We start from the raw sequence: 24372 nt of genomic DNA, 5'->3' as shown, positions 1-24372 counted from the left end.
GTGATGTCCAACTGGAAATTGTAACCAGGACCAAGAAAAGCAGTCAGATTTCTTTTGAGGTCTCCCTGGATTCAGAGTTATGAGGATATAGAAAGACTTCTGTCGACTAAAATGATGCCAACGTAAGTGTCATGAGTTAAGTTTTATTTGAGGCAAAATGAGGCTTATAGCCCAGGAGGCCGCACCTCAGATAGCTCTGAGAGGCTGCTCCAAAGAAACAGGGGGAGGAGGGTCAATATATAAGATTTTGGTGAAGGGGGAGTCCAGTGCAATGAAGCGCTTATTTTACATTTTCTGCTAGCCAGGAGGAGCTGATGTCACCATGAAGGGATTCAGTGCTTTTCTGGATATGAGGAGATGAAAGGATTGGGAAAATGGAACCAGTTCCTGAAAATGTTCAACTATCTAAAGAGCAGTTCCACCAGTCTCCCTGGGCACAGAGTGCCTCAGTATCCAACCTGGGAGTTCAGTGTTGAAGGGAGTAGCTACAGTAGCGCAGGAAAAGGGGAAATACCCTTGTGTTGTTCAGTCACTAGCAAATGCTCCTGGCAAGCACCAATTTGTAATTCAGAGTTCATTCATTCACTCAGTCATGTCCGACTCTTTGTGACCGCATGGACTGCAGCACATCAGGCTTCCCTGTCCATCACCAACTCCTGGAGCTTGCTCAAACTCATGTCCATCGAGTCAGTGATGCCATCCAACCATCTCATCCTCTGTTGTCCACTTCTCCCCCTGCCTTCAATCTTTCCCAGCATCAGGGTCTTCCCTAATGAGTCAGTTCTTCTCATCAGGTGATCAAAGTATTGGAGGTTGAGCTTCAGGGTCAGTCTTTCCAATGAACACTCAGGACTGATTTCCTTTAGGACTGACTGGTTGATCTCCTGGCAGTCCAAGGGACTCTCAAGAGCCTTCTCCAACACCACAGTTCAAAAGCCTCAATACTTCAGCGCTCAGCTTTCTTTATGGTCCAACTCTCATATCCATACCTGACCACTGGAAAAACCATAGCCTTGACTAGATGGACTCTATCAGCAAAGTAATGTCTCTGTTTTTTATATGCTGTCTAGGTTGGTCATAGCTTTTCTTCCAAGGAGCAAGTGTCCTTTAATTTCATGGCTGCAGTCATCATCTGCAGTGATTTTGGGGCCCAAGAAAATAAAGTCTGTCACTGTTTCCATTTTATCCCCATCTATTTGCCATGAAGTAATGGGACCAGATGCCATGATCTTAGTTCCTCGAATGTTGACTTTTAAGCCAGTTTTTTCACTCTGTTCTTTCACTTTCATCAAGAGGTTCTTTAGTTCTTCTTTACTTTCTGCCATAAGGGTGGTGTCATCTCCATATTTAAAGTTATTCATATTTCTCCCAGAAATCTTGATTTCAGCTTGTGCTTTATCCAGTCCAGTATTTTTCATGATGTACTCTGCATATAAGTTAAATAAGCAGGGTGACAATATACAGCCTTGACACACTTCTCTCCTGATTTAGAACCAGTCCATTGCTCCATGTCCATTTCTAACTGTTGCTTCTTAACCTTCATACAGATTTCTCAGGAGGCAAGAAAGGAGGTCTGGCATTCCCATCTCTTGAAGAATTTTCCAGTTTATTGTGATCCACACTGTCAAAGGCTTTGGCATAGTCAATAAAGCAGAAGTAGATGTTTTTCTGGAATTCTCTTGCTTTTTCAATGATCCAACAGATGTTGGCAATTTGATCTCTTGTTCCTCTGCCTTTTCTAAAACCAGCTTGAATATCTGGAAGTTCATGGTTCATGTACTGTTGAAGCCTGGCTTGGAGAATTTTGAGCATTACTTTGCTAGCTGAACATTCTTTGGCATTGCCTTTCTTTGGGATTAGAATGAAAACCAACCTTTTCCAGTCCTGTGGCCACAGCCCTCTCCAAATTTGCTGCCATGATTAGTGCAGTGCTTTCACAGCATCACCTTTTAGGATTTGAAATAGCTCAATTGGAATTCCATCACCTCCATTAGCTTTGTTCATAGTGATGCTTCCTAAGCCCACTTGACTTCACATTTCAGGATGTCTGGCTCTAGGTGAGTGATCACACCATCGTGGTTATCTGGGTCATGAAGATCTTTTTTCTTGTTTTTTAAAATAATTTTTCTGTGTTCTTCCCACCTTTTCTTAATATCTTCTGCTTTTATTAGGCCCATACATTTTCTGTCCTTTATTGTGCTCGTCTTTTCATGAAATATCCCTTTGGTATCTCTAAATTTCTTGAAGAGAACTCTAGTCTTTCCAATTCTATTGTTTTCCTCTATTTCTTTGCATTGATCACTGAAGAAGGCTTTCTTATCTCTCTTTGCTAATATTTGGTACTCTACATTCAGATAGGTATATCTTTCCTTTTCTCCTTTGCCTTTGTAGTTGACAGGCAAGTGCCAATTTGTTGTTGGCACTTCCTAGGGATTTCAAAAGCAGTGAAACATGGAAGGGGGGACACTATATTTGAAACAATAAAATTAGCTGTAGCCACTACTTTGCCACTAATTTCCAACATGACATAACTTCTCTGCAGCTGTGCTTCCTCATCTCCTAAGCAAAATGATTTCATTAATGGGTTTCAAGAGCTTATACAACTCAGAATTGTCATGATCCTCTTCTGTGATTTCCCATATAACTCCACATCTCTATTTTCTATTACAGTACTGGTGGGTTGGATATATAAATTAATTTTTAGGATGACAACTGCATGGGTTAATTCCAGTTCTATAAATTTCAACCACTACAATGTTCTTTCATAAGTAGGAGACGTCTATTTTCAAGGTCATGGTGTAGAATTGCTATAGAGTTGATTTACAGCATTTATAGTCTCCAAAAGTATCCAACCTCATTCATAAGTTTCCAAAGGTTAGAGCAGCACGGCCAGACAAGATCTGAAGAGTGACTGGTTTTAAAATACCCTTTGTCAAAAGGGAGAATTTATCTCTGGCTCTATTTACACGTGGGTTCTTAAATAAGAATCTACTGACATCATCTACAGAAGTAGGTTGAGTTGATTATATATTCAGACTATATTGACTGAAAGCCTCTGATCATTTTCTGGTGAGCTCAGTTACAACAGAACTTGTGTTATATACAATGCAATGCTCTTTTGATTAAAAAATATTTAAAAGATACTAAAATATATATCAAAACTATGTTATTCAAGCATAAAGAAATGAGCCTTTTGATTTGTTTGAAATCTGTGAGATTGAGATTACTATTAAATACTTCTATCTAGCTTTCCTCACTGCATTCTTGGGAGGATGGGAGCTAACCAGAAAAGATCAAGAGAATTATGCTGGTGACCTGAAGAATAAAGATGTCAATGTATGGCAAAGCCAATACAGTCTTGTAAAGTAAAATAAAGTAAAAATAAAAATTAAAAAAAATTTAAAAAGTGAAAGAAATTTTAGATGTCTGCCCATAAGAGACACTTATGAGATATTTGTCTGTCACTTATATGCATAAGAAAATACATAAATGGAGAAAAAAACATATATATGAGAGGTATGGAAGTCAACTTTAGCTCTCTGGGAAATAAACAGGAGGACTCCAACTAATTTATAAAATATACACTTAGCAAGATGCTATGCTTGATACTATGTTTCACAGAGAATTGGAAAAAAAAAAAAAGGATAAAACTAAATACTAAACTCCTTAGGGAGAGAGGTAAAATATTAGTTAGATCTTTAAGCTCCATCAGGGAAGCTTCCCTGGTGGCTCAGAGGTTAAAGCATCTGCCTGCAATGTGGGAGACCCAGCTAAGATCCCCTGGAGAAGGAAATAGCAACCCACTCCAGTATTTTCGCCTGGAGATTCATGGACTGAGGAGCCTGGTAGGCTACAGTCCATGGCGTTACAAAGAGTCGGACACGACTGAGCAACTTTCTTTCTTTCTTTAAGCTCCAATATAGGGGGTCAGCCTAAAGCGTCTTTTGTGACTTTAAAGAGTTTAATTAGAAGATAAGCAATGTAAAACATAACACACCCTAGATGGATAGTCTGCATCCACACATGCTCAGTTGTGACTCTTTGCGACCACATGGAGCATAGCATGCCAGGCTCCTCTGTCCATGGAATTTTGCAGGCATGAATACTGGAGTGGGATGCCTTCCCTACTCGAGGGGATCTCCCTGACCCAAGGATTGAACCTGTATCTCCTGCATCCCCTGCACTGCAGGCGTATTCTTTACCACTGAGTCACCTATCTCCTGCCCTTATGCTATATTCATCCTGGGTCCACGTCTAATTGTAATAAATTTTGTGAGAAGCAGAATAACAGCTCATTGTTTGGGCATGAAGTCTGGCCTTACAGGACTCCTTATTTTCTGATATACTTACTATTTATGCCACCTGCAGGGAGGAGCTTAATCAGACCAGTTTGCCACCTCTAACTGGACGGGCCACCACTGGGGACAGTTTCATAATGAGTCTCACCAGATGAGTTTGTCTTCTTTTACATGCAGCCTGTATTTCATTGGTGTATTGATCCCTTGGACAATTAAGCTGTAAACAAGACAACAGGGTTGATTTCATTCAACACAAATTGCACAAGCCTCTTCAATATAATTCAGACTCTCAGTTGGTGCCACTGTCTAAGCCAGACTTTGTTCCTCCTACCCGCTTAGCTCTCTCCTAAGGGAAGAGGTGCTGCTTTTTCCTCTTGGTGTGAACCCAGAATATATTCAATACATTGCACTAAGCTTTACTTTCAGGCAGGCCTATTCTTCTTTAAAGGAAGAATCCCAGTTTCCTTTTATTGCATTTCTCTTTCTGCCTTTGGTATAGTCAGGCCCCAGGGCAGATGGCTTATCTTATATCTTTCTCTTTCAGGGCAAGGAGCTGCTTGTATAAATGCATTAAGAGGTTTTTTTTTTTTTTTCCCCCCTATTCCCACAGGCAAGAATGAGCATGTATTCCTGAGAAAAAGGTTCTTATTTGGTTTAGTAAATAACTAGTTAGGGATTACTAGGCAACTGTAAAGCTCTTATTAATAATATTGTAAATTTCAATTTATTTTTGTATAATCTCTTCTATTACAATATCTTGCAAAACCCTTTGGGAAGGGTTGTTTAACAGAGTATGAGTTGATATTCCTGAATCTCTGATCATAATATCACCATTGCATGAACTTACCCATGAATTTTTCCTCAGAGATCTAAGTTGGCACAACAGAATACACAGAACATTGTGTAGGAAAATCATGGCACCATATTAATTCAAATCGGAAGCATGTGCAGTGAGATAGTTTTAGGCATGTCAGATTATGTGTGTTGATTACTGAGACCTTCTTACCTCATGGAGTAACTGTGTGATGGTTAGTTTTATAGGTCAACTTAACTGGCCACAAAATGCCCACATTAAATAGTATGTCTTAGTGTGGCTGTGAAGGTATTTCTGGATGAGACAACATTTGAATATGTAGATTTAGTGTAGGTGGGCAGCACCCAATCCACTGAGGACCTGGATAGAACAAAAGGTGGAGGAAGGAATTTGTTCCTTCTTTCCTGCTTCACTAGTGAGCTGAAATATCTCATCTCAGCTTCTCCTGCCCTCACACTGGGACTGACTTCCCTGGTTCCCAGACCTTTGGACTCAAACTGAATTATACCACCTGCCTTTCTGGGTTTTCAGCTTACAGACAGCAGATTGTGGAACTTCTCACCTTCCATAATTGTCTGAGCCAATTCTTCTAAATAAATCTTTCAACCTCCCACCTCTACCCCAACTCCACTCTCATCTCCTTCTGGTTCTATTTCTCTGGAGAACCTTGACTAGTATACCCTGGGAAGATTTTCTAAGTCCCTCAGTATGATTTTTATTTATTTATAAGTTGGTCACACCACATGGCATGTGGGATCTTAGTTCCCCAACTAGGGATTGAACCCCTTGCATATGAAACAGAGTTTTAACCATTAGACCACCAGGGCAGTCTAGTGTGACTTTTATTACTATAAATATACCACTTTTATACTGCATATATACTACTTTTATACTATATATATACTACATTTCACTACTATAGATTATTTCATATACAACTGCTTTTAATACCACCTTTAATAATATGATCAGTACTAATCTTTTGGTGAGCTATGAATGTTCAGAATAATTAAGCAGGCACTACGGATTTCAGAGAGACAGCAGTGAGCAGCAACTGGAAGCAAGATAGGGGCTGAACCCTGGTTGTGGCAGAGAGGGCCCCGAATCCTAAACACTAGATCCTGAGAGTGAGGGCTTAGAATCTAGGTCCCAGTTCTTATCTATTTTGAGGGGAAACAAATTTGACAGGGAGACAGAAGATGGAAAGGAAAGTTAGGTGTTTATTAGAAAAGCAGAGTACATGCAGACAACAGCATGGGTGAGCTCAGAGAAAGGTCATCCTTGGGAAGTTAAGTCATTTACAAGGCGGTAGTCGTCTGGGTCTTTGTTTTTCTCTGGTGTATCATCTTGCTTTGTAATTTGACTCAGGGCCCTCTATTCTGTGTGTGTGTATCCTTTAGCCAAGATGAACCTCCCTGCAAGGGCTTTTGGGAAATTCAGTTGAGTTCAGTCACTCAGTCATGTCCAACTCTTTGCGACCCGATGGACTGCAGCACACCAGGCCTCCTTGTCCTTCACCAACTCCCGGAGTTTACTAAAATTCATGTCCATTGAGTCGGTGATGCCATCCAACCATCTCATCCTCTGTCGTGCCCTTCTCCTCCTGCCTTCAATCTTTCCCAGCATCAGGGTCTTTTCCAATGAGTCAGTTCTTCACATCAAGTGTTGGAGTTTCAGTTTTAGCATTAGTCCTCCCAGTAAATATTCAAGACTGATATCCTTTAAGATGGAGTGGTTGGATCTCCTTGCAGTCCAAGGGATTCTCAAAAGTCTTCTCCAACACAACAGTTGAAAAGCGTCATTCTTCGCCACTCAGCTTTCTTTATAGTCCAACTCTCACATCCATACACGACCACTGGAAAAACCATAGCTTTGACTAGATGGACCTTTGTTGGCAAATTCATGACTCTGCTTTTTAATATGCTATCTAGGCTGGTCATAACGTTTCTTCCAAGGAGCAAACGTCTTTTAATTTCATGGCTGCAGTCATCATCTACAGTGATTTTGGAGGCCCCCCCCCCAAAAAAATAAAGTCTGTCATTGTTTCCACTGTTTCTGCATCTATTTGCCATGAAGTGATGGGACCAGATGCCATGATCTTAGTTTTCTGAATGTTGAGTTCTAAGCCAACTTTTTCACTCTCCTCTAACTTTCATCAAGAGGCTCTATAGTTTTTCTTTGCTTTCTGCCATAAGCGTGGTGTCATCTGCATATCTGAGGTTATTGATATTTCTCCCGGCAATCTTGATTTCAGCTTGTGCTTCCTCCAGCCCAGCAGGTCTCATGATGCACTCTGCATATAAGTTAAATAAGCAAGGTGACAATATACAGCCTTGACGTACTCCTTTTCCTATTTGGAAGCAGTCTGTTGTTCCATGTCCAGTTCTAACTGTTGCTTCCTGACCTGCATATAGGTTTCTCAAGAGGCAGGTCAGGTGGTCTGGTATTCCCATCTCTTTCAGAATTTTCCACAGTTTGTTGTGATCCACACAATTTACAAAATTTATGCTCTGGTGTTTTCCTTCCTTTCTGACACCCAGTGAGTCTTTCTGCACATGTGCAACTAAGGTCTCCCTGACCCCACGGATGAGAATATCTGACCTCTTTATATTTTACCTAAGAAGGACTTGGCCCTTCCCTGACCCTGCCATTACTGTTTCCTTAAAGTGTCCACAGGAGACAAAGTTCAGCTATTTATTCTGTTCCTGTTGTTTCTTCTACCCTGGAGTATCAACAGGAGGCCTGGCCTAGAGACCTTCTATCTCCTGCTGCCTGTTATGCAGTCACTCAGTCTTGTCTGACTCCTTGCAACCCCCTGGACAGCAGCACACCAGGCCTCTCTGTCCCTCACCATCTCCCTAAGTTTTCCCAAATTCATGTCCACATCAGTGATGCCATCCAGTTATCTCATCCTCTGATCCCCTCTATTCCTTTGTCCTTAATCTTTCCCAGCATCAAGGACTTTTCCAGTGAGTCAGCTCTTCACATCAGATGAAAAAAATACTGAAGTTTCAGCTTCAGCATCAGTCCTTCCAGTGAGTATTCAGGCTTGATTTCCCTTAAGATTGCCTGGTTTGACTTCCTTGCTGACCAAGGAGATCTATCTCCTACCTCTGTAGTATAATATTTTCTAAATTAACACTTAAGGCTGAGGAATTGATGCTTTTGAACTGTGATGTTGGAAAAAACTCTTGAGAGTCCCTTGGACTGCATGGAGATCCAGCCGATCCATCCTAAAGGAGATCAGTCCTGAGTGTTCATTGGAATGACTGACCCTGAAGCTGAAACTTCAATACTTTGGCCACCTGATGTGAAGAACTAACTCATTGGAAAAGACCCTGATGCTGGGAAAGACTGAAGGTGGGAGGAGAAGGGAACGACAGAGGATGAGATGGTTGGATGGCATCACCGACTCAATGGGCAAGGGTTTGAGTAAACTCCGGGAGTTGGTGATGGACAGGGAGGCCTGGCATGTTGCAGTCCATAGGGCCACAGAGAGCTGGACATGACTGAGCGACTGAACTGAACTAAAATTAACACTTTAAACAATTCATGGGGTAGGTATTATCATAACAAGCATTTGAAGCTTGTGACAGTTGTCCTCAGTCACACAGACGCAGTAATTTATTACTGCATTACCCAATCATTTCAAATTCAGGGGCATATAATCAAAATATATTAATTATTATCTCTCCTGATGTTCTTCCCTGGGCTCAGCTAGATGGTTTTTACCCTGGGCTTTGGGTGTAAATTCAGGCATTGGTTACACCTGTAACGATCTCTGCTGCTGCTGCTAAGTCGCTTCAGTCCTGTCCGACTCTGTGCAACCCCATAGACGGCAACCCACCAAGCTCCCCTGTCCCTGGGATTCTCCAGGCAAGAACACTGGAGTGGGTTGCCATTTCCTTCTCCAATGCATGAAAGTGAAAAGTGAAAGTGAAGTCTCTCAGTTGTGTCTGACTCTTTGCAACCCCGTGGACTGCAGCATGCCAGGCCTTCCTGTCCATCACCAACTCCCAGAGTTTATTCAAACTCATGTCCATTGAGTCAGTGATGCCATCCAACCATCTCATCCTCTGTCATCCCCTTCTCCTCCTGCCTTCAATCTTTCCCAGCGTCAGGGTTTTTCCCAATGAGTCAGTTCTTTGCATCAGGTATCCAAAGTATTGAAGCTTCAGCATCAGTCCTTACAATGAATATTCAGGAATGGTTTCCTTTAGTATTGTCTGGTTGGATCTCCTTGTATTCCAAGGGACTCTCAAGAATCTTCTCCAACACCACAGTTCAAAAGCATCAGTTTTTCCCCACTCAGCTTTCTTTATGGTCCAACTCTCACATGCATACGTGACACAGGAAAAACCACAGCCTTGACTAGATGGACCTTTGTTGGCAAAGTAATGTCTCTGCTTTTTAATATGTGGTCTAGGTTGGTCATAGCTTTACTTCCAAGGAGCAAGCGTCTTTTAATTTCTTGGCTGCAGTGACCATGGGACTCCTAGGGCATCTTTCTCTGTTTTTCTGTGCTATCTCCATGTGGTGGCTCGTTTCAAGGTAGCCACACACCCTACTTGGGGGTCACAACTACAGAGGTGCGGTTTTAACAGAGAGTTGTGTGGAATTTGCATCCCATTCTATGATGTAGGCTTAGAAGTTACACAGTGTCACTTCCATAATATTCAATTTGTTTAAAGCAAGTCATTAAGGGCAGCCCATATTCAAAGGGAAGTGAATTAGTCTCAACCTCTTAAGCAGAGAACAGATAAACAAGTAAGTGCTAAAACCATTATGCGAATTCAGGTTTTCCTGACTCATCTGTTCCTAGGCCCACTAGCTACACTTTTAGAAGTTACTCTGAGGTTTGCCCGAAGAACACCAACCTGTCCACTTATCCCACGTGGTCACACACTCAGTTGAAGTTGAATGATCTCTTAAAGTCACTGTGATCTGACATGAACGTTCAATGTGTGTTCTTAAATCCAAGAATCTTAAGAAATTGCATTTCCAGTGAAAGATATGAAGATTTTAATACCAGGATACATTGTGTTTGTCTAAAAAAAAACTCTTCCTTCCTAACACATTTCTGAGTTTCTCGTTGTCTCTTCCTGTCTTCAACTTTTTTCTCAGTGTGCCCCTTCCCTCATTATCTTCCTTTATCTCCCTCTTCTTATCACATATAATGTATGGCCCATTGGAGTGGTTTGTGCCTCCTTAGCAAGGCTTATAATCAATCCAAAGGAAATTAATTTTTATGTAAAATTCCCCAATGGGTATGGTTCCTTAAAAATCAAAATATATTGCATCCACACCATTCCTTCTGACAATGAATCTTCTATTCCTATCAAAAAAGTAATCAAGTTTTCCTTGAATGATTTATTCTCTGTAGAGCCAGCCTGCTTATGGCTCATGGCTCTGTGATCACTGAGGCACTAGAAGATTTCCTGATTCTCTATATTTGTTATGGTACTTTGCTGAACCGTGAATTTCTATGAAAGGTTGAGAAGATGGTGATTGGATTTCTTTCCTATTTGGAACTTCAAACTCCCTTAGTGACAGGCTTTGCATACATTTTCAGAGGTCTTTCTAAATTTCTACCCAACTTAAAATGGATGAAAATAAAACAGAATGAAATCACAAATTAAATGCATCAATGCCTTCTCCCTCCTTTTGCATAAGGATTAAAAAGCTGAATGAATTCTTACTTTCCCACCTTTCCGAACATCCATAAATACCCTTATCTATTGTTGTCTGTATACCAAAGTCTCATCAAAGTTTTCTGTGAAACCTTTGCAACTTGGTACATAATCCCTATGCACTACATGCGGGAGATCTGGCTTGGAACCAAGAGCCCTGGCTCTTCATAATCTGACAAGTCATTTAATGTTTCTGAACATTAATTGCTCCATCAGTGAAATGGGGAGAATAATTTCTCAAAGCCTAATTCACAGGGCTATTTTGAATGATCAACGAAGTGTTTCTTACCCTTTGTTACATCACTTCTCCTACTGGATGAACATAAAAATGTCATACATTCTCTAAATGTAATTTCAAGGTGTAAATTACACTAAATATTAAATTACATTAAATATTATGACATAAGATGAGTGTGTGTGTATAACTCTACTTTTCCTTGAGAGGAAGTTCTCTAAAGTTTTCAAGTGTTTTATAAAGTGATAAGCAACCTACATATACAAACTTTCAAATATATTTTCTTATAAAATCACAAAAATTTGTAATACAGAGTTTGTTACTTCCATTTTAAAGTTAGGAAGCTCAAGATTATATTATAATAAGAAGCAGAACTAGTAGTCAAACTCCACTTTCCTGGTCATAACATATTATAATATATATATTATATTATAAGGACTTGAACCCCATGAACAGTATGAAAAGGCAAAATGATAGGATACTGAAAGAGGAACTCCCCAGGTCATTAGTGCCCAATATGCTACTGGAGATTAGTGGAGAAATAACTCCAGAAAGAATGAGGGATGGAGCCAAAGCAAAAACAATACCCAGCTGTGGATGTGACTGGTGATAGAAGCAAGATCCAATGCTGTAAAGAGCAATATTGCATAGGAACCTGGAATGTCAGGTCCATGAATCAAGGCAAATTGGAAGTGGTCAAACAAGAGATGGCAAGGGTGAACGTCGACATTCTAGGAATCAGCGAACTAAAATGGACTGGAATGGGTGAATTTAACTCATATGACCATTATGTCTATTACTGCAAGCAGGAATCCCTCAGAAGGAATGGAGTAGCCATCATGGTCAACAAAAGAGTCCGAAATGCAGTACTTAGATGCAATCTCAGTAACGACAGAATGATCTCTGTTCGTTTCCAAGGCAAACCATTCAATATCACAGTTATCCAAGTCTATGCCCCAACCAGTAATGCTGAAGAAGCTGAAGTTGAATGGTTTTATGAAGACCTACAAGACCTTTTAGAACTAACACCCAACAAAGATGTCCTTTTCATTATAGGGGACTGGAATGCAAAAGTAGGAAGTCAAGAAACACCTGGACTAACAGGCAAATTTGGCCTTGGAATGCAGAATGAAGCAGGGCAAAGACTAACAGAGTTTTGCCAAGAAAATGCACTGGTCATAGCAAACACCCTCTTCCAACAACACAAGAGAAGACTCTACACATGGACATCACCAGATGGTCAACACCGAAATCAGATTGATTATATTCTTTGCAGCCAAAGATGGAGAAGCTCTATACAGTCAACAAAAACAAGACCAGGAATCTGACTGTGGCTCAGATCATGAACTCCTTATTACCAAATTCAGAGTCAAATTGAAGAAAGTAGGGAAAACCGCTAGTCCATTCAGGTATGACCTAAATCAAATCCCTTATGATTATACAGTGGAAGTGAGAAATAGATATAAGGGCCTAGATCTGATAGATAGAGTGCCTGATGAACTATGGAATGAAGTTCGTGACATTCTACAGGAGACAGGGATCAAGACCATCCCCATGGAAAAGAAATGCAAAAAAGCAAAATGGCTGTCTGGGGAGGCCTTACAAATAGTTGTGAAAAGAAGAGAAGCGAAAAGCCAAGGAGAAAAGGAAAGATATAAGCATCTGAATGCAGAGTTCCAAAGAATAGCAAGGAGAGATAAGAAAGCCTTCTTCAGCGATCAATGCAAACAAAGAGAAGAAAAGAACAGAATGGGAAAGACTAGAGATCTCTTCAAGAAAATTAGAGATACTAAGGGAACATTTCATGCAAAGATGGGCTCGATAAAGGACAGAAATGGTATGGACCTAACAGAAACAGAAGATATTAAGAAGAGGTGGCAAGAATACATGGAAGAACTGTACAAGAAAGACCTTTACGACCCAGATAATCATAATGATGTGATCACTCATCTAGAGCCAGACATCTTGGAATGTGAAGTCAAGTGGGCCTTGGAAAGCATCACTACGAACAAAGCTAGTGGAGGTGATGGAATTCCAGTTTCAAATCCTGAAAGATGATGCTGTGAAAGTGCTGCACTCAGTATGCCAGCAAATTTGGAAAACCCAGCAGTGACCACAGGACTGGAAAAGGTCAGTTTTCATTCCAATCCCTGAGAAAGGCAATGCCAAAGAATGCTCAAACTACCGCATAATTGCACTCATCTCACATGCTAGTAAAGTAATGCTCAAAATTCTCCAAGCCAGGCTTCAGCAATCCATGAACCATGAACTCCCTGATGTTCAAGCTGGTTTTAGAAAAGGCAGAGGAACCAGAGATCAAATTGCCAACATCTTCTGGATCATGGAAAAAGCAAGGGAGTTCCAGAAAAACATCTATTTCTGCTTTATTGACTATGCCAAAGCCTTTGACTGTGTGGATCACAAGAAACTGTGGAAAATTCTGAAAGAGATGGGAATACCAGACCACCTAACCTGCCTCTTGAGAAATCTGTATGCAGGCCAGGAAGCAACAGTTAGAACTGGACATGGAACCACAAACTGGTTCCAAATAGGAAAAGGAGTACGTCAAGGCTGTATATTGTCACCCTGCTTATTTAACTTATATGCAGAGTACATCATGAGAAATGCTGGACTGGAAGAAACACAAGCTGGAATCAAGATCGCTGGGAGAAATTCAATAATCTCAGATATGCAGATGACACCACCCTTATGGCAGAAAGTGAAGAGCAGTAAAAAGCCTCTTGATGAAAGTGAAAGAGGAGAATGAAAAAGTTGGCTTGAAGCTCAACATTCAGAAAACGAAGATCATGGCATCTGGTCCCATCACTTCTTGGGAAATAGATGGGGAAACAGTGGAAACAGTGTCAGACTTTATCTCTTTGGGCTCCAAAATCACTGCAGATGGTGACTGCAGCCATGAAATTAGACGCTTACTCTTTGGAAGAAAAGTTATGACCAACCTAGATAGTATATTCAAAAGCAGAGACATTACTTTGCCGACTAAGGTCCATCTAGTCAAGGCTATGGTTTTTCCAGTAGTCATGTATGGATGTTAAAGTTGGACTGTGAAGAAGGCTGAGTGCCGAAGAATTGATGCTTTTGAACTGTGGTGTTGGAGAAGACTTTTGAGAGTCCCTTGGACTGCAAGGGGATCCAACTGGCCCATTTTGAAGGAGATGAACCCTGGGATTTCTTTGGAAGGAATGATTCTAAAGCTGAAGCTCCAGTACTTTGGCCACCTCATGTGAAGAGGTGACTCATTGGAAAGGACTCTGATGCTGGGAGGGACTGGGGGCAGGAGGAGAAGGGGATGACTGAGGATGAGATGGCTGGATGGCATCACAGACTTGATGGACGTGAGTCTGAGTGAACTCCGGGAGATGGTGATGGACAGGGAGGCCTGGCGTGCTGCAATTCATGGGGTCTCAAAGAGCCGACTCTTTGAGTGACTTAACTCAAGAGTCACACGACTGAGTGACTTAACTCAGTGGGTAAAGAATCTGCCTGGAGAGGTGGGATTAATCCCCAGGTCAGGAATATCCCCTGGAGAAGGAAATAGCAACCCACTCCAGTATTCTTACCTGAAAAATCCCACTGACAAAGGAGCTTGGTTGCCTACAGTCCATGGAGTTGCAAGAGTCAGAAACGATTGAGCAACTAAGCACACAGAACACAGCATATTATATGATAACTATTCCTACTCTCCCTCAGAATATTTAGTATCATTTGTCTGTACCCATCATGTAAAATCTTGAGCCATGAATTCTTGATTTGTTATGCTTTTGTTTTTCCTGGAGAGTAAAACTCATCTCCCAAATAGGTTGTAAACTTTCTGAAATAAAAACACATCTCTGTTCCCGTCACCTCTAGTGTTAGCTTGGTACTGAAAAAGGCCCTATTCTTCAACTCTTTTAGTTTTCTCTTTATTATGCATGTGGCATGGTCTCTCTTCCCGTATACCCCCATGATCACAATCACCTGCCTGAATCACTTATCCTACCAGATGGGCATATAGACACCTGTGTCTTTTTAAACATCAATTTTCACAGCGTGGACAAGGCAGATAGTCAAACTCTGTGTCTGAAGACTATTCAGACCACTCTGTGTTTCTCTACTTGAGTAGAGAAAGGGGTATTTCAGATCAACCCAGTGTAGCTTTAAGCACTATTCTCTCAGGCAAGAAGAAACAAAGCTTTCAATTCATCCAAGAGGTAGAAACTTCACATGAACTGAGAAGTTAAAACAACAACAACAACAAAATACCACTGAGTTCCACAGAAATATAATGCAATCGTTAGTTCTCATGACCACTGTTTCACTTTCAAACATTAAACATTTTAATCTGCCACCTCACCTAGTAAAGCTATTGTGGTTATTTCATGTGTTCCCATTTCCCTGCCAAAGGTAAGCACGAAGAATACCTTTCTGTATCCTTTCATACCAGCAGATTAAAATAGGAAATTTGTATCTACGAAAGGGGTGCAGGTGGATTTCAAATGATTATCAAATTACCTCTGAAACAAGTACAGCATGATAACTGTAACACTTTCCCTTTTACAAAGTGCTATTCATTTTACAGAGTCCTTTCAAATGGATTGTTTTGCTTTGCTCATCAAAAACAAGCAAATTCAATGAGGTTATTGGGAACTCATAATATGGGTAAGATAATCAACTTATCAATAGAATAGACCGATGCAATTCTTAAAACATCCAGAATACAAACTATAGCATTATGAAAAGAAATGCAATATTTTATGAGTACATATTTCATGCCAAATAACTGTAGGGAAATATCTAATGTATTTTATCTTATTTAGACCTCATGATTCATGCCCAAAATTAACATTTCTCCACTGAATCTATTCAGGAAACTCATAGCCTTGATGCAGTATACCTCTTCCTCCTAGTACCACTGCTCACGAAAATGCAGATAGGATAGTAAAAATATTGCATTTGAAAGAGTAAAGTAACAGGATATATATCTCCAGATTTTATATATATATATATATATATATATATATATAGGGGTTCATCTAAGAAATGGGGCTTGGTAATGAATCCCTTTAACCAGAATGAACTACTTTTCCCAGAATTTTTTTCCCTCCATATTCCAGGCTCAGGTGTACCACAAGCAATATTATCCCTTGACATCTGGGGAGCAGAAGTGAAGTAGCAGTTATTTGGGGTTTTATGCTCCAATAACAGTCTGAATGGGTACTTTGTACCCCACACAGGTTGTCACTCACCTGTTGGTTAACCTTGTTGGTAGCAGGTGACAGCCAGGCCTGCAATTATTTTACTTTTCCTAGATCCTCTTTTAGTTTCTCCTCCTTTGGAACCAGTGGTGTGCTTAGCTCTGTGATGAAGATCAGCTTCTCCTGCAGGACACCCACTTATCACAGATGGTGGCACTGAGAGCTGACCTGGGTTTCAAATCCTTCTCAGGGATTCCAGCACATGTTTGCTCACCTCTCTTAACCTCTATTTCATCTACATGCGATGACACCCATGTAGAAAGTGTTTAACCAGGGCCACAACTGGGTAAAGTCAAATCCCTACTGTAAATAAATCCCTATAGTTCCACCTCCCCAACTGAACCCTGCTGATACACAACTTGTCACTGAGAGAGATTCTAGAAGAATGATATCTTAAGAATGAGTTTTCTGGACTGTTCTAGTTGATATATTGTTTTCCCCCGATCCTGCGAGATTTAAAAATTTGACTCACTCCCATTGCTAGTACCGAAGGAAACCCAAGTAGTCCACGTAGTGTAGTGGCAGAAGTGTTATGCAAATTGTCACCTGCAGACCTGTAATCAAATGCCTATAGAAAACAAGCCTCACTAAGTACACGCTGCCAAAGAATATTTTAGTCAAAATAAGGCATCTAATGGAGTTGATTGATTGGTTCTAAATGTACAAGAAACATGGGGGAGGAAAATGGTGAACATACAACTTTAACTTACCAGCGAAGATATGTATAAACTAAGCTAAGTCACTTCAGTCGTGTCCAACCCTCAGCGACCCCATGGGCTGCAGCCCACCAGGCTCCTCCGTCCATGGCATTTTCCAGGCAAGAGTACTGGAGTGGGTGCCGTTGCCTTCTCTGGAAGATCTGTATAACAGACCTGAAATTTTCTATGTTTGTCCTGAAAGTAACCAGTATCTCTTATGACTACAGGGTCTGGATTCCTGAAAACCAAACCCAAAGTTTGATACTTCAGGGAGCTGAATTACAATGCAAACTGAGTCCCCGATCTCCTAGAAATCTCTGTTATTAAAGGTTGGGCATTAATCAGAGGTTAATAAAACCCTAAAATTAGCAATGGGGCATAGGGGTATATTCCAATGAATCTGGGGATTGGGGACCTCTAAAATTTAACAGTAGAAATAACTTCCCCTCCTGAAGAAACTGTAATGGTCTCCAAAAGACCACTGGTCCTACTCAGGAATTACCTCCACTGTCTCTCTTTGCACCTATAAATATACTTAAGTTCCATCAGGCTTCAGAGAAAGAAGAACAAAGAATGACCCATGCATAGGTTTGATGCATACCAAATTACCGATTTTGCCAACAATAATCCCACTGACCTGAAAGTTGAGACCAACTGCTGCCGCTTTGAGCTTCTGTCGGTGAGTCAGCAAGGAAACAGTACGGTAATTGTAGTGAGCGGGGTGAATAACCCTGATTATCAAGGGGAGACTGATGTGCAATGGGACTAAAAAGGAATAGCCCTAGAATGCAGGAGAACTTTGTTTATTTCTTAGTATTCCTATGTCCATGATTAAGTCAGACCAAATCTATAACAACTCAGTTCAGGCAAGATTGATACTGGCCCTGACGCTTCAGGAGTGAAGGTCTGAATCAGCCACCGAGCTAAGGACCACTACAAACTGAGGCCTTCCCTAAAGACAATAACACACTATGGAACCAAGAGAGGAAGAAGGCAGTTAAAAAATACCAGATGTGACCACCTTACCAGTTAAATAGTCCCGAATATCACATCTCCATTTCGATATGACTGTGTGTACGAATTGTTGCTGTCTTTCCCTCTCCCAATCTAATGCAAGCTACATTTCATTATTAAGTCACAGGATATCAAAAGGAGCATGTGACTCAGTTAGGATAATGAACATAACCAAAGACTAAGAGAAGGTCTTTGTCTCCTCCTTTGGGGAAATGGTTAGCAAATATTAACATAGCAGATAACTGTCTTAACATAATGTAATGCAAAGCAAAGTAATTTTGTAAGGTTCCTAACTTGGAAAGAGTGGACTGTGGTAGCTCTGTGATGTGTCAACTTGGCTAGCAGAACTGTGTCCCAGAATTTCCTTCTCTGTAGCTTTCCAGTTAGAAGGAGCCATAGGAAAAATAGTTTGTAAGATTTGGAGGGCAGAAATGAAGCAGTGACCATGCTATGCTTTACAAAGGAAGGCTGGGACGGGTGCTTTGCACTTTACACACCTTGACACTTATCTCCTGGGTCACCTCCTTGCTGCGGACAGCATCTCCCTGCCTTCACCTGGATGCTTTGCCAACTCCTCGGGCCCCTGGGCCAGGAGAGAGCTTACCCCATGAGGAAGGGTGCAGTCTCTCCTGCGCAGCACCCGCTTAGCTCAGCTTGGAAGAGTAAGACTGAACAACAGGTCCCAGAGCATCCCCACGGGCCCCGGCTCAAGTTTGTTGGTTCCACCTCAGGTTGGTGGGTCCCAGCTTGACCTTGCTCTCCTTGACTTTCTATCTTTTGTTTCTAACTGCCTACATTGCAGAATTCAAGGTCCAGAAACAGATGTAAAGACACAGCCCAGAGAGCCTGTTTAAGCTGCTCCCTTAATGAGATAAAGTCATACACCTATACAAAAATGTCTTAATATTTGCTCTTCTGCTGAGCCCTGACTGATACAGTTCTTTGAATTAACTCTGAACAATATCCTTTGTTTCTATGTTTCTCACATAATGCTCCTTTGGTAATAATATCTTAAAATTAATTAATATTAATAACTACTCTGAGTCTGAGAGACCAGTTGTATAACATGGAGACAATTTTGGCTATATTAGGACCCAGTGTGAAAATAGAAATCATAAATATATGAACTATCCTTACAGATGGCTTATAAGCACATGAAAGGAAGCTCGCTCATCACTAGAAAAATGCAAATCAAAACTACAGTGAGGTATCACCAAGTAATGGTCAGAATGGCTATCACTAAAAAGTCTAGAAATAACAAATTTTGGAGAGGGTGTGGAGAAAATGGAACCCTCCTACCTTGTTAGTGGGAATGTAAAATGGTGCAGTTACTATGGAAAACAGGATGGAGGCTCCTCAAAAAACTGAAAATAGAGTTGGTATACAATCCAGCAATCCCATTCCTGGACATATATCCAGATGAAATTATAATTCAAAAAGATACATGCACACATATGTTCACAACACTATCTACAATATCCAAGACATGGAAACAGCCTAAATATCTATCAACAGATGAATGAATAACGAAGATGTGATACATGTATATAGTGGAATATTCTTCACCATTAAAAAGAATGAAATAATGCTATTTGCAGCAACATGGACGCAACTAGAGATTATCCTACTAAGTAACCAAAGTAAATCAGAAAGAAAATTACAATACCATATGATATCTCTTCGGAGAAGGCAATGGCACCCCACTCCAGTACTCTTGTTTGGAAAATCCCATGGATGGAGAAGCCTGGTAGGCTGCAGTCCATGGGGTCGCTAAGAGTCAGACATGACTGACCAACTTCACTTTCACTTTTCAGTTTCATGCATTGGAGAAGGAAATGGCAACCCACTCCAGTGTTCTTGCCTGGAGAATCCCAGGGACGGGGGAGCCTAGTGGGCTGCTGTCTATGGCGTCGCACAGAGTCAGACACGACTGAAGTGACTTAGCCGCAGTAGCAGAAGCATGATATCTCTTATATGTAAAACCTAAAATATGACATTAAGGAAAATATTTACCCCACAGAAACAGATTCACAGACATAGAAGACTTGTGCTTCCAAGGGAGAGGGGGTAGGGGAGGGATGGATTGGGAGACTGGGATTAGCAGAATGCAAACGATTATATTTAGTGTGGATAAATAACAAGGTCCCACTGTACAGCACAAGGAATCATATTCAGAATCCTGTGATAAACCATAATGGAAAAGAATATGAAAAATTATATATATATATGCAACTGAGTCACTTGGTCATACAGCAGAAATTAAAACATCACTGTAAATCAACTATACTTCAACAAATTTTAACAAACTGTCCTGCACCAAGTAAGTGCTCAATGATGATAACTGTCAGTGTTACAAACAATGAATATTAGCCCCTAAAAGTCCCTTACTATATATATCTTTGCCCTTTTAACCCCCAAGAAAACCGTGTGGTGTAGGTAAATATAATCGGTAATATTATTATCGTTGCTATTATTATTCCCATATTACAGGTGAATAAAAAAATATTCTCAAAGGCTTTCATGACATTTGGCCAAAGGTTTTTGACTCCTAAGGAAAGAGATAGAAATTCTTAAACTCTTGTGGAATGTTCTGTCCACATTACACGCAAATCCTGTTTATTCTGATGCCAGAAATGTGTTGATTCTCTCGCTCCCCCAACTGCCTTGCATCCTCATGCTCTCAGCTTTGATGCGTCCTTCCCGGTCATATTTGATATTGCTGCACAACATCTTTTTTATGTCAAGGCTTTGCTTCAAACACTCCAGTGCCAGTTCGACTTGTCAAAAGTCGGAGGGAACATGTTTTAAGCATTCAGCAAGCATTCTTCTGAAAAGAAAACCACTATTTCTAATAAGCATTTGAGAGCGCAGTGGATTGCAGAAACTGTTTTCTAAGATCTGTCACAAATGATTTAGTTTTATTAGTTTTAATGGCCCTTAGCTACGGGCATGGAATATAAGTGAAAATTAAGATATTTTTCATGAGATGAAAATAGATTTCAATCAGAGAAAGTGTTTTCCTCCCCACCTCTTCCTATTTGCTTATTTATTTCATTTCTTTTGGCAGATGATTCTGGTTGAAAGGAAACCACTGTGAGACATCGGAACACAGGAATAGTCTTCCATGAGAACAAAGCTCTGCTTGTATTGGAAGCTTCTCTGTTAATTGTATACAAGTTCGCTGCTTTGGCAAGCTCAGAGGCAGAGTGGCAGAGAAAGGGGCTAATGTGTGAAATTGGAGTTTTATCCTGGGTAGGAACAAAGGGTGAATATTTTTATTCATAACTAAAGGTTTGCCTTCCATCATAGTAGGCACAGGAACAAATGAAACCCATAAACTGCTCCCAGTTAATAATACCTCTTTCTTACTGCTTCTGTCTACACTGTAGCTTTTCTTCAAAAGTTTCATTTTTTCTCTTCTTTCTCATCATTCATCATTCACTGAAGAAATACTGTAATCAGAACAGGTCTTTATGCTTTATTCTTCACAAGTAAGTTAAGTGGATTTCTGAAAGAGTTGGATGGTTTGTGGCAATCCATCCCCATTGTTTATTCGTGTGTAAAGTGTGTTGGTGTATGCGTGTGAGATGAGTGTGAGATTTTCTGTTGTATGAGCTATGCTCTAACATTTCTCTATCCTCTATGCCAAAGTAACCACGTGGTTCAAAGGATAACCAACAAGATCTGAAATAGGACTTTGGGAATTTCCACAGCCTCTGCCATCCTTCCACTACCTTTATAACCTTGGGCAAGCAGTTTCAACTCCGATGCTATACTTTTATCTTTTGCAAAGCATAAATCTTTAGAAGGGTTTCCCTGGTGGCTCAGGGGTAAAGACCTCCTGTCTATGCAGGAGAGTGGATTCAGTCCCTGGGTCAGGAAGATCCCTTGCAGAAAGAAATGGCAATCTACTCTAGTAGTCTTGCCTGGGAAAGTCCATGGACAGAGGAGCCTGGAAGGCTAAAGTCCATGGGGTCTCAAAAGAGTCATACATGACCTAGTGACTAAACAATAGCAACAAAATCTTGGGAAAGAACAAGATCACACATCTGAATCCAAATAAAGGACAAACTCCTTGCCTTCATGAAAATTACAATCAAATGTAGAAAGACAGTAGGTAAGCAATAATGACAAAATTAAATTGCCCTTTATATGAATATTAGGAGGAAATAATTGTGAGGACCTTTTTCTGTAGCTTGTAGATGCCTGTCTTCTGTGTCTTCACAAGTTCTGTGTCTCTCCGAGCCCTAATCTCTTCATATAAGGACACCAGTCATGTTGGATTAGACCCCACCATAATGATCTCATTCTAACTTAACTTTTTAATGACCTCATATCAAGTCATGGGGCTTCCCTGGTGGCTCAGACAGTAAAGCGTCTGCCTGCAATGTGGGAGACCCGGGTTAGATTCCTGGGTCTAGACGATCACCTGGAAAAGGAAATGGCACCCCACTCCAGCACTCTTGCCTGGAAAATCCCATGGACGGAGGAGCCTGATAGGCTACAGTCCATGGGGTTGCAAAGAGTTGGACACGACTGAGCCACTTCACTTTCATATCAAGTCATATTCTAAAACACTAGGGATTAGGTCTTCAAAATAAATTTTCGGGTGACACAATTCAGTTCATGACTGCTATGAAAAGAAACGTGAAAAAAAGACAAGTAGTGCTGGTGGGTGGTTCAACAGTAATGAGAATATTCAGGGCAGGCTTGACTGAGATGGTGACTCAGTTGCCAGTTGAGAGAAACTGAAGGAACAGAGGGAGCAAGCATGTAAATATCTGGTGGAAGTGTGATTAAACAGAGGGAATAGTCAATCCAAAGGCCCTGAGGCAGGAAGGACCACACGGTTAGTGTGTTGGCCAATGTGGCTGTGAGACGATGGAAATATGGCCAGTGACATAGCAAGACTGCAGAACCTTTGAGGGTCTTGGGGATGATTGAAAGGAACTGGGCTTTTGCTCTGAAAGAATTGGTAAGTCATTGGAAGGTCTGAGCAGAGGAATGATCTGATCAGACTTACCCTTCCAAATACACATTCCATTTATTTTGAGATTAGACTATAGTCTACAGTTCTCAATGTCAGCACCACTGATGTTGGGGAAGAACTGAAGATGAAATAACATAATAAAGAAAACCATAAAGCGTTATATAACGGGAGGGGGTCATCATTTGTTTAGGCCCCTGAGATAACTAGTTCTGCACAAGTGGCTTTCTGAGGAAATACTCCCAGAAAAACCTAGTGAGGGAGTGAGAGCTTAGAATAGGGCAGAAAATGATGTATAAAAAGACAAATTTCAGGAAAGAATCCATGGAGGGAACCCACAGGGAAAAACTCTAGTGTCATTTGTTATCTGAATTTGTGTACCTGTGGCCAAGGAGCTGTGCTTTGAAACTCCTATACTAGTCATTGGCTAAGAGCCATCACAGGCAGATGGAAACTCCCAAGCACTTCTGAGTATCTGTACTTTCCAGCCAAATGCAATGATAACCCAAGGGCCACCCTCCAAAGTGAGTCACTGTTAGAAACAAATCACACAGAAGCCAAGACAGAGTACACAGAACCTGTACAAAGGTCCCAAGGAGATCTTGGCAGACCAGAAAGTATCCACTATATCACATTTTGTTCCTTTTCTTATTTAACATTATCAGCTTCTTTCCTTGGGATTTTGACTTCCTATTTTCAACATCTCTGCACCATCATTATTAAGCTTTTAAAGTTCTTTCATTATTTTCTGTTTTGATAATTAGAATAAAATTTAGCATTATTTGTGGAAATTTGGAATATTTGAAAACCAACCACTTATGTAAAGCATGTCTGTGGAGATTCCAAGCAGTCAAATGTGTCTCTTAACAATCAGTTCATGGCACCCTCTATCTTTCCTAATACAACAGCATGATATATGTGTGCATATAAAATATATTTAATGTAGTGATAATTTATGTTTCTATATAATCATATGTTTTATATATCATGTGAATATACTATATAAACTATAACTTAGAATGTATATAAACTAGATATCTCCAGAAATAAAATTAAGTAAAAAATGCAGTTATTGGTTACCTTTTACATAACATACATTTGATATTTTATGATCTGTTCATTTTTGGATTAGCTGTTTTAAACTATCTAAATAGATTATCATGCTGGTGTGGATATTTAATAAAAGTTATTGATAGTTTGAATTCATTAACCTCCACTTGAGAATGTCATTATTTCCATTAATTATCCTTTCAAAATCCAAATTCAAAAGGCTGAAGAAGAAACAGGTTCAAGCTTTCCAATCATTGGTCATTCTCATAATCTATCCCCCTTCTGTAATCTAGGAAGGAAAAACTGTTAATGTATTTTCTTGTCATATTCC

Source organism: Oryx dammah, unplaced genomic scaffold, assembly GCF_014754425.2.
Source record: "Oryx dammah isolate SB20612 unplaced genomic scaffold, SCBI_Odam_1.1 HiC_scaffold_1, whole genome shotgun sequence".
Lineage (NCBI taxonomy): Eukaryota > Metazoa > Chordata > Mammalia > Artiodactyla > Bovidae > Oryx > Oryx dammah.
The sequence above is the reverse complement of the archived record's forward strand: the minus strand, read 5'-3'. Positions refer to the sequence as shown.